The sequence below is a fragment of the Erithacus rubecula genome (assembly GCF_903797595.1).
Source record: "Erithacus rubecula genome assembly, chromosome: 3".
Classification (NCBI taxonomy): Eukaryota; Metazoa; Chordata; class Aves; order Passeriformes; family Muscicapidae; genus Erithacus; species Erithacus rubecula.
The window spans coordinates 40,048,405-40,067,776 of record NC_136689.1 but is presented as its reverse complement, the minus strand read 5'-3'; the positions used below and the strand labels follow the sequence as shown (position 1 = coordinate 40,067,776).

General features: G+C 37.5%; 1 long non-coding RNA gene across 1 annotated transcript; it reads left to right on the top strand.

The window, feature by feature from the left end:
• The first annotated feature begins 7 nt into the window (after positions 1 to 7).
• Positions 8 to 14,496, top strand: LOC306799867. Its single transcript, XR_013773701.1, has 4 exons — positions 8 to 103; positions 9,720 to 9,784; positions 13,257 to 13,396; positions 14,340 to 14,496. It is a non-coding gene; the product is annotated as an uncharacterized lncRNA (long non-coding RNA).
• Positions 14,497 to 19,372: the final 4,876 nt, after the last annotated feature.

The following is a 19,372-nucleotide window of genomic DNA, read 5'->3' as shown; positions in this document are numbered from 1 at the left end:
CGGGAGGGCGGGGCTCCCAGGAGAAGGCGAAGGGGCGGGACCAGTCCCCTCCGGTAGCGCCTCCTAACAGGAACTCTAGTGACGGCCTGTCACGGAGCGACAGGTATTTAAAAGGGGCGGGTCATCCCCGGGCAGCCAATTGGAGCAGCACGGCTCCGCGCGCAGGGGAACATCGCGCCCGGTGCCTGCCGTTGGGGCAGTTGATTGGCAGCGGTTTGGTCCAATCGGAGCGCGGCGTGCCAGTCACGTGGGCGCCCCCCGGAGCCATGCCAAGGCGCTGCGGCGCGTGTGGGCCGGAGGGTGGTGCCGTTCCCGGCGTGCTCTGGGGCGGTGCGGTGTGGAGTATGCCGGGAGTTGTAGTCCGCCATGTGGGGGCGCAGCGAGCCCCAGAGCGTGTGAACGGTAACTCCGTTTGTTAGGAATGTTTTTTTGTCCTGGTGAAAGCTGCCTTGGCCTGAGACAGAGTCATTTGGGAGAGCTTCGCCTTCATGCAGTTGAGAGGAGTAGTTTAGGGCAAGGTCAGCACGCTGCGTGTACTCCTTGCCGTAGCTGGGAGCACTTTTACAGAAACCATCAGCGCATCGGTTGGGTTGGAAGAGACCTTTGAGGCCGTCGAGTCCAACCTATGGCCGAGCACCACCATGGCAACTCGACCATGGCACTGAGAGCCAGATCCAATCTTTCCTTAAACACCTCCAGGAATGGTGACTCTGCCACCTCGGCACAGTGACCAGCAAATGGACATCCTGGATTTTTTTGGGGGGGCTGGTGGGATGGGATTTTTTTGCGTTTTGTTAATTGCTTTTTGGGAGTTTTCCTGCTGAAATGATATTTGGGAGCCTTGGAACTTCCTCAAATATTTTGCAAAACCTGTGGATAAAAGGAGAAGGTGAGGAAAACTGGAGGTTTCCAAGGTTGCACAGCCAATGGTGTTTGAGTGCTGGCCTTCTTTCTACCCTGAGATGGCAAAAGACAGCCTGCTTTTAGAAAAAGTATAATACTAAACACAGCCAGAGTAAAAGTACGTGGCTCTTTGCAGTGATCACACGGCCAATGTGTTTTGTGGCTTTTATGTAGGAGTTCAGTTTTGAAATTTTGAAGTATTGGAGCTTGGTGTTTGTCGTCTGAGATCTTTGATGCACAAATGTGGCTCTTCAAAGGTATTGAAGACTTGCAGTTCAAGTCCACTAGTATTGTGCCTTAGTTGACTAATACAATTCTAATTAGTCCTTGCTGTTGTCTCTGGTTTTATTTTGTTTGGCCAAGAAAGAAAGCTGTCTTTATGCACAGTGGAAACCTTTCTATTACAGATTCATACAATGGTTTGGGTTGGAAGGGATCTTACTTACAACCTCCCTTCTATGAGCAGAAGCATCTTCCACTACACCAGGTCGCTCAAAGCCTCATCCAGCCTGGCCTTGAACACTTCCAGGGATGGGGCATCCACAGCTTCTCTGGGGCAGCGTGTTCTAGTGGTTCACCACCCTCCCAGTAAAGAATTTTTTCCTAACATCAATCTAGACCTACTTCCTCTCAGTTTAAAGCAATTCCCCCTCTTCCTGTCACTACCTGCCCTTGTAAAAAGTCTGTCTCCAGCTCTCTTCTAGGGCTGCTTTACGTACAGGAGGGTGCTCTGAGGTCTCCTTGGAGACTCCTCCAGGCAGAAAATCCCCAACTCTCTCAGCCTGTCTCCATAGGAGAGGTGTTCCAGCCCTCTGATTATTTTTGCGGGCCTCCTCTGGGCCCATTCCAAGAGGTCCAGCACTAATGTGCTGGATACTCCAGAGGTGGGTGCAGCCTTCCATTGAAGCTGTTCCTTTAGTGGAAAGCTCTGTTCAACAACCCTTAGAGAATGTAGCTATTTTTCCTCAATCCCTGCAGTAGCCGAGGGGTGTGACTTGGTCAGTGTATTTGCAGCAGAGTAACTGTATTGTCAGGTGTGTGTATATATGTTTTGTTCTGAGCACTTTGATACGCTATTGCTCCTGAAGGACTCCATTTCACAGAGCCACAGAATGAGGCTTAGGAAAACTTCTAGAAGATATGGAGGTTCAGTTTTGCTCAATCTAGTCTTTAAAAGGCTAAATTTTTATTAGGTAAGGATTTTTATTTGTGTTGGTTGTGGTTTGTTTGTTGTTGCTTTTTAATGCACTGTATTTTTTCTTATTCTTGTTTAAATAGGCCAATAATATGTTCAAGACAGACTATATTAGATATTTGCCCCTTTTCTAGTGTTGTCAGTGAGGCTTTTTTAATGAGCTGACCAACTGGCATTTCAAGTGAAGGATTTTTTTTTTTTTTTAATTGGCTCATGAACGCAGAGCAAATGCAAGCAGAAATTTGCAGCCATCAAAGTGTTTTATAAAAGGTACTGGCTGATTTTACAACAGGCTCAGTCCTGGTCTACTTTTCTGAATTTCTGTTCTCTCAGTTGGCATCCTGTTTTTGGTAACAGCAGTTCAGGCTTAACGATGCAGCAGAGGAGCTGTTTCAAATGGCAGTGTTGTATGCTGAGAGAATACCTTTGTGTTTTCTTTCCTTCCTGACAATTTTTTTAGATGTTAAGGAGCCAAAAAGGACCAATGATTCATATTAGCTGGGAAAAAAGATGTGTATATCAGAGCTTTTTGAATGTATAATTTACTACTAATGTTAACTTTCCCTGATTTGGAATCTGATTTATTTAAAAATTATTGCAGATCATGATGTGGATAAGGTTATATGGTGTTTACTTTAAATTTCAGTGCTATAACTTTTACTTGCTACAGGGAGGTTATATCATTGTGACTGTACTGTCAGAGTTAGATAAGACAATTTTTTGAGCATAGACAAGCCCAGACAATGTGATTTATTTGAATGCTGACTAATGGTAAAGTGTTTCTTTGTCATTGGTAACAAATGATATTGTTGCCTATTCATTTTCAAACTGTTCAAAAGGTTGTACTCTTGAATATCTCAGAGCTCAGGCAATGAAATTTAGTGGCAGCAAAAGATTTATTAACGTTTCTGTAAATATATTGTTTGACAAAATCAATCAAGCAAATACGCACAGATGGAAATTAAGAGACTCCTATAGGTGCAGGAAGGATTGAGTGGGTTTGGTGCTCTACTGCCATGACAGTGGAGTCATGGAAATGAAAAGTAGATTTCTGTAGAAAAGATGCAAAATGTGCCTACTGGAAACTGCATTCAACCCACACTAATAGCTTGATAGGGAAGGACATTTGCCTTTTCTCTCTTTTTATTTTATATTTTCTTATTTTTACTTCCTCCATTACGTGCCCCCTTCCCCCCCAGTCCCCTTGTGTTCTTTGATTTGTTTCAAGATAATTTGGTTTGATTTGTTCCACTGTGTGTGGTGGTGCATTATTTGAACACAAAACCCTGCAAAAATGTCCACGTTAGTGACTGAGAGGTTGACTTTTCATAGCGGTTATGAACCATTTTGTGTACAGAAAATCAGTTTCCTATTCTGAGCGTGTAAAATAATGGACAAATGCCTTAAGGAAGGGAAAAAGTCTTTCATTTTCAAGCTTCCTTAATAATGGAATTATTCAGGGGATAATGCCAAATGCAGAATTCATACTATGTTTGTACAAACTAGAAAATCTCGAAAGCTGTGGAACTGCATATAGGAAAATGTCAAATGAGAGCTCTTCATTCCTCAGCAGAGCTACTGTGTGTCAGTACTGCTGAAAGAATGGCAGCAAAATTCCTGCAGAAAAAATTGCACCTGGACACATCCAGGAAATCAATTATTAATCAGAAGTACAGGCTCATGGTTCATATTTCTCATCGAACTTCATTAACAACAATTCAGCAGTGTTCAATAACAGGAGTAGACACTCCTTAGTTTAGAAAGCCATTTGAAGAACAGTTCAGGTTTGAAGTGAATCAACGAGTTTCTTAAACAGTTTTTCCAACTTTGTGCTCCTGCAGCTGAGCAAGTTGTTAAGCTTAGTATTAAGATATTTTGAGAATGTCTTTAGAAATTAATGATACAATACCTCCTGAAATGAAGAATATTAAAGTAGCACAGTTAAGCATAATTTGGTGTGGTGGAGGATACTTGATTTCAGCTATGTGCTCAGATGGTCATTGTTTAAAAATGCTCAAATGAAAGGAAACATAGTCCTATTGCCTGAAATTATCTTTGGGAACCTGATGTTTAATACACTTTAAAAAATTACTCTTAGTCTCCATATAGACAAAAATGGCATGAGTTTATTCTAATTGTAAAATGGGTTTAATTCAGCAGCTGCAACCCTTTGTGGATATGTGTAAATCACTTAAGCAGTGATACAAGACAGTCTGTAAAGAGTTTTGCACCTGTGTAACTATAATGAGGTTTGTAATTGATTTGAGTAGAAATTGCACAACTGGTGTGTTTAGACAAGGCCTTCATCTGGCATTTAATTCAATAACAGGAGGAACTCAAACCTTACAGCGTTTTATTGCTGATTCTTCCTCTCCCTTTCCAATAGTTTAAATGTGTTGATGTTGCTCGTCTGCTTCTTCTGTCTTAATTATCCTGCTTAACTTGCCTTTCCCATGGCCTGTACAGTGGTAAAAGTCACTCTAGTCTGCATACACAGGCCTACTTTTTACTCTTGCTAGCCAAGCCCTGACAATAATCATCTGCCACCATAACCTTTTGCATTAACCTGACCTCTTAGGAAGAAATGAGTCCTTTCCATCTGCTGGGCTGGTGCCAGCCCTGCTAAATCTTCATCCTTTGTTAAAAAAAAAACTGAGGAAGAGACATACATTGGGCCTTTCATTAAATCAATCAATAAATAAATGGCCTTACTCAATGTTCTACATGTGTATTTTCTAACCCACAAACGTAAGTGCTGTGCAGCATTTAAAATCTGTGGATCTCTGAAGTACCTATCTTGAAACATGTTTTATCATCTGTAGTGTTTGCAGGCACCTTAATCAGCATTTGGTTGTTCTTGGAAAATCCTGCACTCAAGTGTTTTTGCAAAACTTTCATTTTATTCCTTCTGGTATGAAGGAAAGTGCAGCCTTGGGGATGATCAACAAAAAGTTTTTAAAAAGGCAATTTTCTTCAGGGGCATCACTAAATGGCCCATCTGAAAAGTGATGTTTAACATATGAATGCAAGGTACTACCTAGATTTTGTAGGTAGTGGGTCTTATTAAAATGCTTTGTTGGAACAGCAAAGCTGCTCAGGGAACAAGCTGGAGAGTAAAACCAACTTCTGGGGAGTGGCGTGAAAGCTATATTCAGTTTAAGTATATGAGATCTCTCACTGCTTAGTCGCAGTTAAGGTGAATTTTGTTGAAGTGAGAGGGGAGAGCCGAGTACAGGAAGGAGGCATTCTGCTGTTTGCTGTAACACCAGATACTGTTACAGCATCAGGGTAAGATGTGTGGAAACAGCAAAGAACAGAGGGGTAGAGAGGAAAAAGAATTTTTAAAAGTTATTTAAAGCCTGTTGAAATCAGTGGGAGATTTTTCTTGGTAGCATGTTGATCATCCTTAAATTGAATTTTTCTTCATTGCCTCCCTCGCCAGAGCATTCCACATAGTTTCTGGTAGCAATTGAATGTAGGAGAAGGTGAAAAAGCTTTTATTTGCACATTGTCTGTAAACTGTTCCCATAATTCATTAAAGCTTAGCAGTTCTGAGTTTAGTTTGGCTGATAAATTTGAGCCTTCTCAAAATTCATGTGCAGTATCAAAGAATACTTCAGTGCATTAACTAATTCAGTAGCTAAAAAAAAAAAAAAAAAAAGAAAATCAAGTAGTAAAATATCAGCAAAGAATTCCCTGTGCCTGGAAATTTCACTATAAGTATTGTGCAGTATCTTCCCATAACTGAGTTTGTAGTCTAAATGTGCACAGCCTTGAGGAAAGAGAGTTTTACAAAAGACTGTTTCTAGTGCTTTTCTCTTGGTAGCGATTCAAACTAATTGCCTCTTTTCTGTTTTCTAGACTACTTGTAGGTATTTTTCTGGTCAACAGCTGCATTAATAACTACATTAGAATTGCAAAAGATTTTAAGTCACATTCTTGTGGAAAAAACTGTGCCAAAATTCACTATGCAATACAAAACAAGAGCTTATAGGTGGTTTGGGATAGTGTAATTTCAAACCATCCTTGCATGTAGATCTGAAGTGAGAACTCCATATCACAAAGAGGACTCAGCAATGACTGCTTTGACTTTATATGACTTGAATTTCTTTTACTTCTGCAGTGGCGTCAGATGATTCAAGGCTTCAGAAAAATGGATGTATTGAGGTGAAGTTACTTCAAGGTTTGTCCTGCCTTCTGTCCACATATGAACTGGAACACCATGTTCTGTAGTATATAATCTGCAGTCTTCTGTTCAGGTCTTCAGGTCCCCAGCAATCTCTTTTTGCAAATGACTCTAGTGCCTGAATCCCAGATATATTGTTATCCAGATGAGTTTCTGGGTTGTTGTTTTTCCTTTCCTTTCTTTTTTTCCTCCTTTCTTTTGTTTTGTTTTTTTTTTTCTTCCTTATCATATGTGTTGTGAAACAACATATCTTAATGTTTAAAGTCCTCTCCTGGGGAAACTGACCCCACAGCCCCACAGTAACTAATCCTTACTCCTAAACTCTCTTCTTGTGCCTTTCTCTCTTAAATAATTGTTCCACTTTATGTAGAATCTTAAATGTTGTAATCCCAGACATAAAAATCATAGTATTTCAAATTATTTTCTTTAGAATTAATTTCTAATTGCTAAAGGAAAACAGCCACATAAATTTGATGCAAAAATGAAGATCTTTTCATATCTGACTATAGCAGAAGTACTGATGCAAAAACAGGACTAGAGGACAGACTCTTCTGCCAAAGCAGCCAAGCCACTGTTCAAGGCAGGGTGCATTGGGCAGGTTATTCAAGCATTTCATTCTCCTTCGTTGACGTGGCAATCAGCAAGTAATACAACCTTAACATAACAAGCCATGTCATAACTATTAAATACCTCTTTGCTGTCTTCTGGTGTGAATTCTGTCCTCTAACATTTTTTCCTAGTTTTTTCTTTTGTGGTCTCTGTACTTCTGCATTTAGAGACACTTGGGAGGGAGGAAAGGTTGCATGGGGTTGTCTTAAACACAAAGATACAAAATTGCCTTACAAATGCTGATTTAATAACTCTGCTACTCTGACACATGCATACAGCCTCCCTGGTCTCTTCCTTCTCCCACGTTGTTTGATACTGTGCTTTATTTTTACAGGAAACCAGTGTTGCTTGAGATCACTCAAAATGGTCAAGACAAGTGTAATAACCCTAATTTCAATATTTCTCCTTTCTGAGCTAGAACAGATGCACTTTGGTCTTGTATGAAGGACTACAGTCAGTTTTGTTTTAGCTTCTTTGTGCCATGGATTTTGTGCCAAAATATTGACCTTCAAAATTGTAAGTGTGAGAGACTGGACAAATCTTCCAGCTGTTCCCTATACATTCTACATGCCTCAAGTGTGGCCCTGTATGTACAGTATTCAAGATCCAACCTGAGATTCTTTCCAGTCCCATAACCTACTTGTCACATAGGTGCTGTTAAGGGGGAGTAGAGAGGTAGAAGGAAGCACCAGCCTCAAAACTGTATGGCAGCTTCCATGCTTGATCTCATCCTTAACAGAAATATCTAACAAAATGACATAAAGAACTTCTCAACTTTAATTTAACAGAGATGTATTTTGTGAGTGCAGTTTCAGTCTTTCAAGTGCATGGTATAAAGTTGTGTTTCATGGGCTGCAGGGATATCTGTCATGGAGCATTTCTTCCCCTCCTCCTCCTTCTCCTTGGAACTTGGTGTTCCCTCTGTTGTTTCTAATTCTTTTATAACTCTTCCTCCTCCTTTCTCTAGCTGATTTCTTCTTGTATTTCTTGGATATGTTTCAGCTTGGCTGTTGGGCTCAGCCTTGGCCTACAGTGGATCCACTGTAAAACTTCCTAGAACTGTGTCTGGCACAGAGCAGTCCCTGACCTCTTCCCACAGGTTTCCAAGTCCACATAGGCAAACTGGATGGGGAATATAACCAAGCTATCTGCATCATGAGATCTTTTTGCTGCTTACCAGGATATTTTTCCTTTACTCAAATGTCTTTTTGTACATACTGTTCTATTTATACAATGTCATGTGTTGAATATTATGTTTGGAGACTGTATGTATTTATGGAGTCATAAAACTTTTGAGAATATCCTATTTCTTAATATTGAGAATAAATTCAGGAATTTCTATGGTAATGGGCCTCTTTTTTAGAGAAAATATCCCCATTTTCTTACAAGGTTCTTTAATTTGCTGAATTGGTTTACTTACATCTCTTTCATGTGAGTTCCACCTGAAGCAGAGATGCACTTCATGATTTTTATTGCAGGCAGATGGTAAGATTTGTATGGAGATCCTAGACAATTTTTATTGGACTGTTAATTACTAGCATTTGAATTATTAGTGTAGAATTATGCTAATATTTTGTTATTTCTGCAACAGTTGCCCTTCTTCTGGAGAAAAGCATGACTTGTATTTGTGATTTTCTTGTTTTCTTCATTAACTCATTGTGGTAGGTAACAACAAGGGGAAGACAGTGTTCAAATGCTCTTTCAAAAGCAGTAGAGTAATTCTGCCAGACTTGGAAAAAATGCAGTGTCATTTTACTGCAGGCCCACCATCCTACTGTGACCTGTAGCTTAATGTGCATTGTCCTAACCTGGACTGTCAAGTATTACTTGTATATGGTTTCTTCTAATGGGATAGGAGAAAATTTTTATGAATACAGCCAGCACTGGTTCTCACAGCTAGAGACTAAAAAAGCTGTGAATATTAAGTACAAAGACTGACCATCTTTTACTTAATTCTCTATTTTAGTTGAGAATGATAATATGCCTCTGAAGATCAGCCAGGTCCTCCAGAGTATTATAAGGCCTGTCTGTCAGCTTATATATAATACAATTATAATACAATATACTTATACAATACATTTTTGTTTTGGACTCCTACAGAGACTCCTAAAAATTCAGAAATGCAAGGTCAAAACCTGAGCGCTTTTAGGCAGACAAACGTGACTCATAAATTTGTGATGGTAAGAAGTTTTCTCTCTCTGTTACATATTAGAACAATCTAAAGAATGACAGATCCCCAGTAGGATGAAAAAATGAAATATCAATATTTTAGTTCCTCTGCCTCCATATGGTATTATTATCCTTTTACTCATACATCCAACATTATGGCACCTAGATTCTTGAAAAGGAAGCAGAAGCAATTGGATTCCTAAGCACTGGTGCAAGGTAGGTCTGTAAGAAATGCATGTGCTGAAGGATGAGAGATATAATCATGGCTTGTTTCACCCATCCATACTGGAGAAATGAATACCTCTCAATGCAGATTTTAAATTTGGTAATTAGACATTCTTATGCTTGATCTTAAGTTCATTTTGGAAGTAATACTCTTGTAATTTCTAACCCTCCTGTTTTATTAACTCTTAGGAAGCCACACTTTTGTGTATTGGGACATCAAGTGTAATCAGATTCCATCTCACTAAAGCACTGCTGTGTAAACCACTGCATCTCCTGTTTAACTGAGAAACTGAACATGCAGAGGCTTTATGTTAACAAGGAAAGGATGAATATTTAAATTGTCCAGAATGGTATTATGGCTCTTCTGAGCCACTTAGTACATAGTTGCTGGCATTGCCTCTTTGCCTATGCTTATGTTGTCCTTATTTTCAGGCATCTGCAAAGATTGGGAAATGCTCTGGAGTTATGAATAATACACTGGTAATAGAGTTGAGATGGTAAGTGTTCAAAACAAGCTCATCAGTATGTCATGAACAAACAAACACTGTGTTTCTACCTGCATTTCTAGTCAACTCTGAATTTTTGGAAAAATACAGTTTCTGAGGCCTAACTTACCTGTGGCAGAGCCTTTTCCCACTGGAGGAAAAGAGAGCAGTTCTTTTGGTAACAACTTTGTTTACAGTTTTCAGTGTGATTCAGTGGGCACTTGTAATGACTCCCTACATGGAGTTTTCCAAGCACCTGCTTCCAATGACCTTTGATTGCCTGGAGAAACTGCTCTTCATTGAAAATTGAAAAGAACTGAAGACAGTTATTCTGTTGCAATGATTATACTCTTGGTCTACTGTGAGCAAGGAACTATTCAAGTCACTGCTGATGAACGGAATTTACACATAAAGTAAAGAACTGTGAGGATGTGGTGGTGTATTTTGCCTTTTAGACTCTGTTTTAAATGTCTGTCCTGAAACCTAATAAAATCTACGTTTTGTAGGGCTCTGAAGAGCAGTAGTGTGGATTGGCATATGTTTTGATCTGATGGGAGCTGAAATTCTATTCTTAAACCATTAATACTAAATAGACCTAAATTTCCTGCACTTCAGCTGTGTTGCAAGGGAATTGATTGTGATAGCTGAGATAGAAAAGAAAAAAAAAAAAAAACTGTGATGGTAGTTGTGGAAGATTTTACTTCAGTTTTAGAGAAATGTGAGAAATATTTTTAAACCAAAACTTTTATCCTATCCTTATGGTGGAGGGAAAAGAAAAATGTCTCTGCCTTAAGGAACACATATGAAATCATAACCAGCAGGAACATTCTTGCTGCTTAGCTTCTTGGTTAATCTAATAACTTGCCTACAGTGACAGAGTTAAGCATTTCTTGCTGTGAGATTTCAAATTCTTTTGAAGATAGAGTGGCTTGGATTCTGATTGGACTGAATCCATGACAAAAGAACTGGGACTATGAGATGAGAAAAATTGGTAGACTTTCCTACAAGAGTTTCTATCTAGGTGTGGTGAATTGTTACCAGAGCACACTTATGGTGATGTATCTGTTGGACTTGTGTCTTTTATGTCTTGTCCTTCCTAGAAGCCAGGAGATACTGCTGCTACTGTCAGGATCAGTGATAGCCTCTTGCAGAAGCCCTTTGGCTTAGTTATTGGATCAAGAAACCATCTTTCTTGCCAGTTTTCTTGGCAGTTTTCTGGGTATATTTTTCAAATATCTTTTTTTCCCTCTAGGATAAGTAACTGATGAGCTCTGAAAAAATGTATTTCTGTGCTTCCTCTAGAGATCAGGATGTCTTGGACATTTGTATTTTGTTTATTTATCAGGGTATATTAAAGAGACAGATATGAGGATTCTCTCTAGAAATAGATGAGGTAAGGATACCTGCAGATTTTGGGTAATATGGAAAAGTTGCTGGTGAGCTAGGAATATTTTTCAAGATTTATTTTTAATAAAATCTATTTTTGCATGTTTTATTTCAAGACATTAATTTTCAAGTTGTTAAAATATGTAATTCTTAAGTTCAGCACTTATGCTTGTATTTCTCTTTAAGCACGTGAATAACCCAAATAAAGTGCACAGAGTTAGTCTTATGCTGAAGTATTTTTGCTGAATCGTGTCCCTAGAAAATTTGATACATGCAAAGAAAAACATATCTGAATATATGAGCATTGTTCCCAGGTTTGGTAGAAATATTTCTGCATTCTATGTGTACTTCTTATTATAAGTTTCCCTTGAATGCTGTTTGAATATAATTCTGCTGTTCAGCAAACCAGATGCAAGAAACATGCCATAAATATCTTGCCCTTCTCTCCTTCCTTCCCTCCCTCCCCCAAAGTTGCATTTGGCAATTGTATCATGCTTTATATTGATGTTACTATTTTATAAAGAATTTATAAAATTTTGGACAGTAACAACCAGCTTTTGTGCACTTTTCCATAAGCACAGAGAAAGTGCAAGACCATTTACTCTCCTATTCCAATCCAATATAATATTGATCATTATGCCCAAGAAACTCTATTATCACTCTGGAAACAGGATTAAACCACCCTTGTCTGTAAGAGTTACTCATAATTCATTTAGGAAGAATCAGCCCATAGGAGTGGATCTCAAATTTTTACTTTTGGTGACTGGGGTGTATAAGCTCTCAAGAAGGTGCATGGGATATATCCTGAGGAAGGTGAGTTTGTGAGGTTACTCATGGGTCACCAAACTGTAATAAAGAATAGCTGATAGGCATAGGCAGTGCAAAGCCCAGTTATTACTCTTTCTGTCCAATAGGAAACTCGGCATGGTTCCACAATGTATCCCTTCTATTCCCTGTGGAGAAAAGGAAGCCATGGCTGGGTCTGCATGTCACAGCTCTCTGCTGTAAGAGTTGAGTAGCTGGGGTTATGCAGAGCAGTGGCTGCTAACATTTCCATGGGAGGATTCACAGCTGGGCTCCCAGGAGTCTTTCAGGCTCTCTTCAGGGACATGGATCAATAACTGAGTCTCACTGTTTTCCTTGGGGGTGTAGGTAGCAAGAATTGCACGGCAGATCAGCTCTCTTGTAAATGGTTGTATGTGGAACTCCAGGTGACAATGTTAAATTTAGATATTTTGGTCAATATCCCAAGTGAGGCTGGAAAGACTGGAGGCCACTGTGTAATTTCAGGAATTCTCACTAATGTGATCAATCACTGATGTGATTGCTCTAACTTGATTTACAACTACAATTTTTCTTAAATACTTGTTGTGTACCCTTTGTTTACCTGTGTGTACCTTTGTTTACCTTTGCTCTTTCACTTTGCCCTGGGCATGCAAATTATGTTGGACCACAATAAAATGTAAATGTGTCAGAGTCATGTTTTAGAAGTGTAATTATGATACAGTACTTGTGAAATGGTGCTTAAATAGAAATGGTTTTGTTGTGATTTTAGAATTGTTAATGGGCTTGTCAGACTTTTCAAACTTAGTATGTCCAGGAATAAGGAAGGACAGAGTTTTCAAAAGATGCTGGTTTTTTTTTTTTTAATTGGTTAAAAAAAATTATTGATCATCTTCATTTATTCTATGAGTCATGGAATCTAGACATGGGAAAGACTTCTTACTTTATGTAGTCTATTGCCTTCCCCAGCAAAATGGTTTTCTGCCATAAACTTTTCCCGTGCTTTGGGCAATTGAGTTTTAAATATCCCTGCAAATAAACAGCATTTTCACTGCTTCTCTAGGTAAGTTATTGAACACCTTATTTTTTTTTTCCCAAGCAATTTCATTATATTTTACTTTATTTTTAGCATACATATATAGATAGCTAGAAGGATATAGATATCTTTTAAAAGACAGAAATTTGTTATCTGATATTTTCTGGGTTAGATAGAGTGGAAAAAAAAAAGTTCTTTCCAGTCCAATGCTGTAGATACCCAATTCCTCAGCAAATGTTGAGGTTTTACAATTATGTTTTCATATCTATTTCGGTGCAGAAAGGATCCCCTGAAAAGTGAGAGAGGATATACTACTGAAAAAAATACTTTCAAATACATAATGACTTAAAAAAAAAGAGTCTCCTATTGCCATGACTACTTATCACAGCCATTTTGCATACTGCTAATTGCAATGTCAGGTAAGCAAAATGAGATTTGTAAATTATATCTCTCTATTTTAAATTCATTACTAACTCTTGGCTACTGTCCCTAATAATTCTTGCTGGCAGGCACTGCAGATCTTTGTAGGCATTCCTTCTGAACTAAAGGAGTTTTTGTTGAAACAAATTGCACTGGTCTTCTTCTTTTAATTTCTCTAAAAGATTAAAGATCAAGTAAAGAAAAACATTATAGAGGTACAAAAAGCTAGCATTCACTTTCATTTTGTTTCACCTTTAATCAAACTGTAACTGCTCCTGCTAGAAGTGTTTTTGTAGGACATCTATTTATCCAGAAATGTAATGGTTTGTCACCTCTTTGGGACAACTTATGTGATAACAATGACTTAGTGTGTTAGACTGTACAATAAGGGGATGATTAAAAGGAATTTCAGGACAGAAAACAGGTCAGTTTAAGAAAATAAGCCTAAAAAATACAGCTTGCTAAAACAGTTCATATCAAAATAAAGATAGCATCCTCTAATTAAAATTTAAATATATCTTTAATATTTCAAGTTTTAAAATATTATTTTTATTCTTTTTCTAAATAGCTAGAATCCAAATAGATTAAAGTCTTCCAATATTTTTATTCTTGGTAATAGAATAATTTGTGTTTAAAATTTGGCAGGCTTACATTCCTTAATAAATGGTATCTTAATGAAACCACATGATTGACTACATAGCTGTAGATCAGTTCATGACCAAAAAAAGGATTTGAGACTATTGCCTTCATCCCTTAATTTCATATAACAAACTTCTGGTGTTTTCCCTCAAAAATGATAAAGTTCTTAAGAAGCAGATCTGCAGCCCTCCCTTCCCAAAAATATTGTTGGGATTTCCATGCATGTTAAAATGCTTGAAGTACTTAATGAATTTTAAATAAGTTGTGTTTGATTTTTTTTTTTTTCATACTTTCTTTTGCAAGGATTTTGGCTTTATCCATAGGATACCTATAGAGATATTTTGCTCAAAATAAAACAAAAATGAGGTAGAAATGAATCCATAAAGAAGTAGTGCTTCCATCTGAGGAGTTGTTTTCTACCTTTGGTTGGCAAAATTGCAGAGCAAAATAAGCAAGTGAGCAAGCTCAAGAAGTTAAAGATAGAAATCTTCTGAATTTGTGCATTCCTGTGAGGAACCTTTGGACTGGGATTAGTTTCTTGTGAGAAATATTCGCACCAAAGCTTCAGATGGAACTGAGAAAACATAATGTATTTAATTGATTAGGACTTTACTGGATAACCAGCAGTGGTGAGACCTCTAACTACCATGAGTAAATGTGATTAGATGTTAAAAAATTGCCAGATTTTCATTAATCAGACTTTATGTCCAAATGCAATTTCCAGAAAGTAAAATCTTATTTCCTTTACAAATTTGTCTTTGTCTCTTTACTGCTCTTATCCTGAGAAATTTTTAATTTTCAAAGCTGATGAATATCTGCAGTCATCTCTCATATCATACATCTGCACTCCAGTCTAGCAATGTAGCTATAGCTCCTCAGGATACACCTGACCTGGCTTTAAAACTGCTCCTGTGGGTACCCAGCACAGTGTAGCCAGACTGGGGCCTGGAGTTTTATTTAGGCTGTTTAATGCATTTAGGCTTTAACAGTCTGTCCTGAGACCCGTCCTGCCTTGGGATGGACTTTTGTTGGGCACTCAATAGGTTAGTTAAGTCAGCTTGGATATGTACATCCAAGCTACCCTGTCTAGTGTCAAACTAGCTTATTCTTTATTCCACTAAGTTGCATAGGGTAAAGAAAGGTCAGTGTGTTCAGACTCCTGTGGAGGGAATAAAGGGATTTGCAACGTCTAAGTGGCCTGCAGTAGCTTGAAACTGAAAAAAATACAATGCGGGAGTTAGATCATTGCCTTGAGTGTTTATAATATTTGATTTCTCTCCCCAGTAGATGTATAAATGACCAAACTCTGACAAGAGTAATGGATTTGAACAAATCAACCTTAACAGAGAATATTACAGTCTAGAGTATTCAGCCCAATCCCTATGTCATTTAGCATAAAAGCAGTCAAGCAAACCAGTACCAATTTCTTGTATCACTCCCACACTCCTTAGATTACTTGTCTGAGATTTATTTTATGTAAATAATACTATAAAGTGGAAATTATAGTGTTAAATGTAAATTATAGTATTAAAATATATATATTTATTACCAGTGATAGAAATATATTTATTTAAACCAGGATGTAACAATATTGCAGTTTATTGCCCTTTGTTCAATACCATACTTTACTCTTTTCTTCTAAGTACTAGTAATGATAATAATACTTAGCACTTATAGTACCCCATGTATTGAAAAGACCTTTGCTGCCAACAGCTCAGTATCTTGTGTAGACTAGTTAGATATTGTATCTCCATTTTAGAAATAATCTGAGACAGAAGATCTTTAACAACTAGCCTTTGAAAAGTGTTCCTAATAGTCTCTCACTGAATTCTTGTATGTATAATTTCCAAAGGTTCCTGGTCTCTTCTGTTACTTTCAACAAGGGAATAAACTCTTACACTAAAAAGAGGAGCCAAGGAGGATAATTGAGAGTGTGTTTGCAATTGAGTAAGATGCTGTTTCCTCTAATGTGGGCTTTTTCTTTCAGTCTCCATCCACAGATCCACTGCTGCAGAGCTCAGCAGGCAAACCTCAGGTAGTTACACAACTTTTCCTTCTCACTTTCTGTCCATCAGTCATCTCAGTATTCTTGCATGTTATCTGCTGATTTATCATTGGCATTGCCTCTAATTGTAGTCCCTTCCTCCCATTCTTCTGTTCTTACATTCCTATGCTTGCTTGCAAGTGGCTGGAGAATCTTAGTGGTATAATTGTCTTGGGTTTACCCATCCAAAAGAATGTTAAAATCAAGAACAGTGTTCCAACATATGCTACACCCTACACTTGCTACCACCATCTTTTATATGCAGGAGTTCACATTTGGTTCTGGCTTTTCTTCCCTCCTACACTTACATTTCTTACACATGCACACATACACACACACATCTAGTTTCCTTTCTCCAATCAAGAGTAAAATTTAGCTGCTTAAGTAAAAGTGTATATTGGTACATACCCCCAGTATTGGTATATTTGAGGGTCTGCAGATATAACATTCAGAATGAAAATATAATGTATTTTATCTGTCTATGGTAAATCTTGTAGAAGAACCTGCCATGAGGCATTTATACTCCAGGAAAAGAACTGAAGACAGCATTAAAAGCTGTCCTGTGGGTCTTTTTGGTCTCTCGTATTATTTTACAGTGTAGGGCTGATGACTTTCATATATTGTATTTAACATGCATTAAAAGTTTCTTATATTTTTAGGATTCTGTTTATGTATCAGTGTATTATGTAGGATAGCATATGAGGGTTTTTATCACTGAGGTTTTATCAAAACTGGACGGAAAATAAAATTGGATAATCCTCTTTTTTCATTTGGAGGGATTTCTTTTTTTAAATAGTTCACCTCTTCCAGTGTTGGTTTAAGGAAAAAAAAATCTGATCTGAAATGGGCTTTTGAACAAAGGTCTAATTTAAATATAGATAGAAGAGGGCAACATTTTTTCCTTTACTGTGTATTGTGCATTCCAGCCAAATCTGCCAGTACATGTTGATGATTATTTACAAATAAGTTTCTGTTTCTCTCCCACAAAATATTTTCCATCTTGAGAATATAGTCTTCCAGTAACAGTTTTATGGTTAAAGTTGTAAAAAAATATTTTATTAAAAGCTTTTAATGCTGACTTTCATAAACAGAAACTTTTCTCTTTTAAATTTTGAAGTGTGATATGTAGTCAAGAAAGGGACTTTTTTGGACTTGGGACTTGGAAGAGACTCAAGTTTAGCTGCACAAACTGTTTTTTTGAGAGGATGGAAGCTGAAAAGAAATTGTTTAAATTTTTAGAGCAAGAAAATATTTCCTTTTGATAAAGATGGAGAAATGTCTTGTCAGGACTAGTGTGAGAAAGCATTGCAGTTATTATTAAGTAGGCAGGTCTTTCCCTATTAGATTGTGTTCAATGCAGTGGAAATACTACAAATGCTTGAACATAAATTAAAAAGAAATGTTTCTTAAATCTTACAAGACCAAATACCTCTTCTTAGCAGAAAGGGAAGTGCAAAGGGCAGAGAGGCTTTGCTTGTTTTTATATGTCATACTTGGGTTTTTAAACCAGCAAAGATGAGATCTCTGAGCATATTCAATAGTTTGACACTGCTGAAAGGAGAATTTCAGGTAGTTATCTCTGATTCCTCTTCCACTTTCCCTTACTTCTGCCCCAAGGTCCAACTTCTTTTTTTATAGCCACTGTTACTTGTTCAACCAGTCATAAGTGGATTCAGCTCATTAAGTAAGCAGAAAACAGGGTGTTATTTTGCTGAACTAAGCAGGCTTTTGCAATTTTACTTGTTATGTTGGTCATGAAAAAGTGAGTACATAGCAAACAAACAATCATAGTTCTGAAAAACGTACAATATTTCAGAAATCAGAGGGATTACTTGTGTGTTTAAGCCCTTATGGGTTCAAAACCTGAGAATGAAACAATTTATCTTTTCTGATGGAAAATAAAATCAGGATACTTTTATAGTAGAACCACAGAATTTCTGCAGTCGCTATCACCCCAGAGTAATTGAGAAACAAGGTTATTTTTTTCATTTAAAGGTCTGCATGGATGCTAGGATTTCACAAACACTGACTAAGTCAAGGTAAAATTGGCTTCCTCTTTAGTTTAAAGCTGGCAAACTTTCTTCTCCTTAACCTCTCTGATTTTAGCCCCTTCTGTTTTCCAGAAAGTTTGGAGACAAACTTGTCTGGAAATGCAACTCCTTTCCCCCTTTTGTTGGTTTGTTCAGTGCTCTGGAATAAGCAAGTTATGTTTCCTTTCTATTGAAAATGATGATGTAATGGGCAAAACATAAGAAATTGCTAATGAAAATGCTGATGTCTTCATTCCACAGGAGAAAAAATAAAAAGTGCCAAACTAGGCTCTTCTATAAGCTTTTTAGGTTTTCTTTTCCTTGAAGAGCTTTGGCTGGTTTTTTCAGACCATACTTGATGAAAATAATATAATGTCTTCGGCTTTTGTTGCAAAATATATTTTATTTTTTTAAGTGAGGAGAAAACACCAGATGAATGTTGATTTTCAAAACTTGGTTTCTACTGAATCAACATGTGCTATATTTCTGCAAGTATCCTATGACTTCAATAAAATGGGTTCTGAAAATAGATACCCTTCCAAAAGGCCAAAATTAGACATAACATCCTTGTAAGTGCATGTGTTCAAGAGCAGTGTATTTTAAGACCTGCATTTTAATCTAAACATGTGTTTGCTATCAGCTACAAAGGTTAGGCTTTCACAGTTTGTTCTTTGCACAAGGAAAATCAGTGAGGGGTTTTATTGAAGCGTAAAATATGGGTGCTTTTACCTTTACTAACTGACAGTGGTGAAGACAAAAGAAATCAAACCAATGGTTCAGCATATTTTAGCCTGGTTCCAGCCCTTTTTTCTCCCTCTGAGTATAGACACACTCTCTGAACTGCAATAACAACCCACCTACAGTGTTAAGGTGCTCATTACTGCACATGTCACAAGGGGAACTCAGAAAACTATCTCTTTGTAAGGAAAAACTATTTATAATGTCTGATATTAAAATTTAAATGCTTATTCTTGTATTACTCATCTTGAGGAAAAGGAAATCTTGTATGAGGTAATGAAGTTTTATGTACACCCTGAGTATGAATATCTGTGATAGCAATTGTTCTGTAGACAGAAATATCACAGAAGCATTTCTAGATGCACAATAGAAGGATCACAATGATTAATTACCTGAATTTACAACAAAAGAAGTGTTGCACAATTTAACTCAAATATCAGTAATATAATGGAACTAGGTAGCTCCTTCCACTCTGGAAATAGGGTATTGAAAAAAACTCAGAAAGGTCAGTAATGCCATTTGTC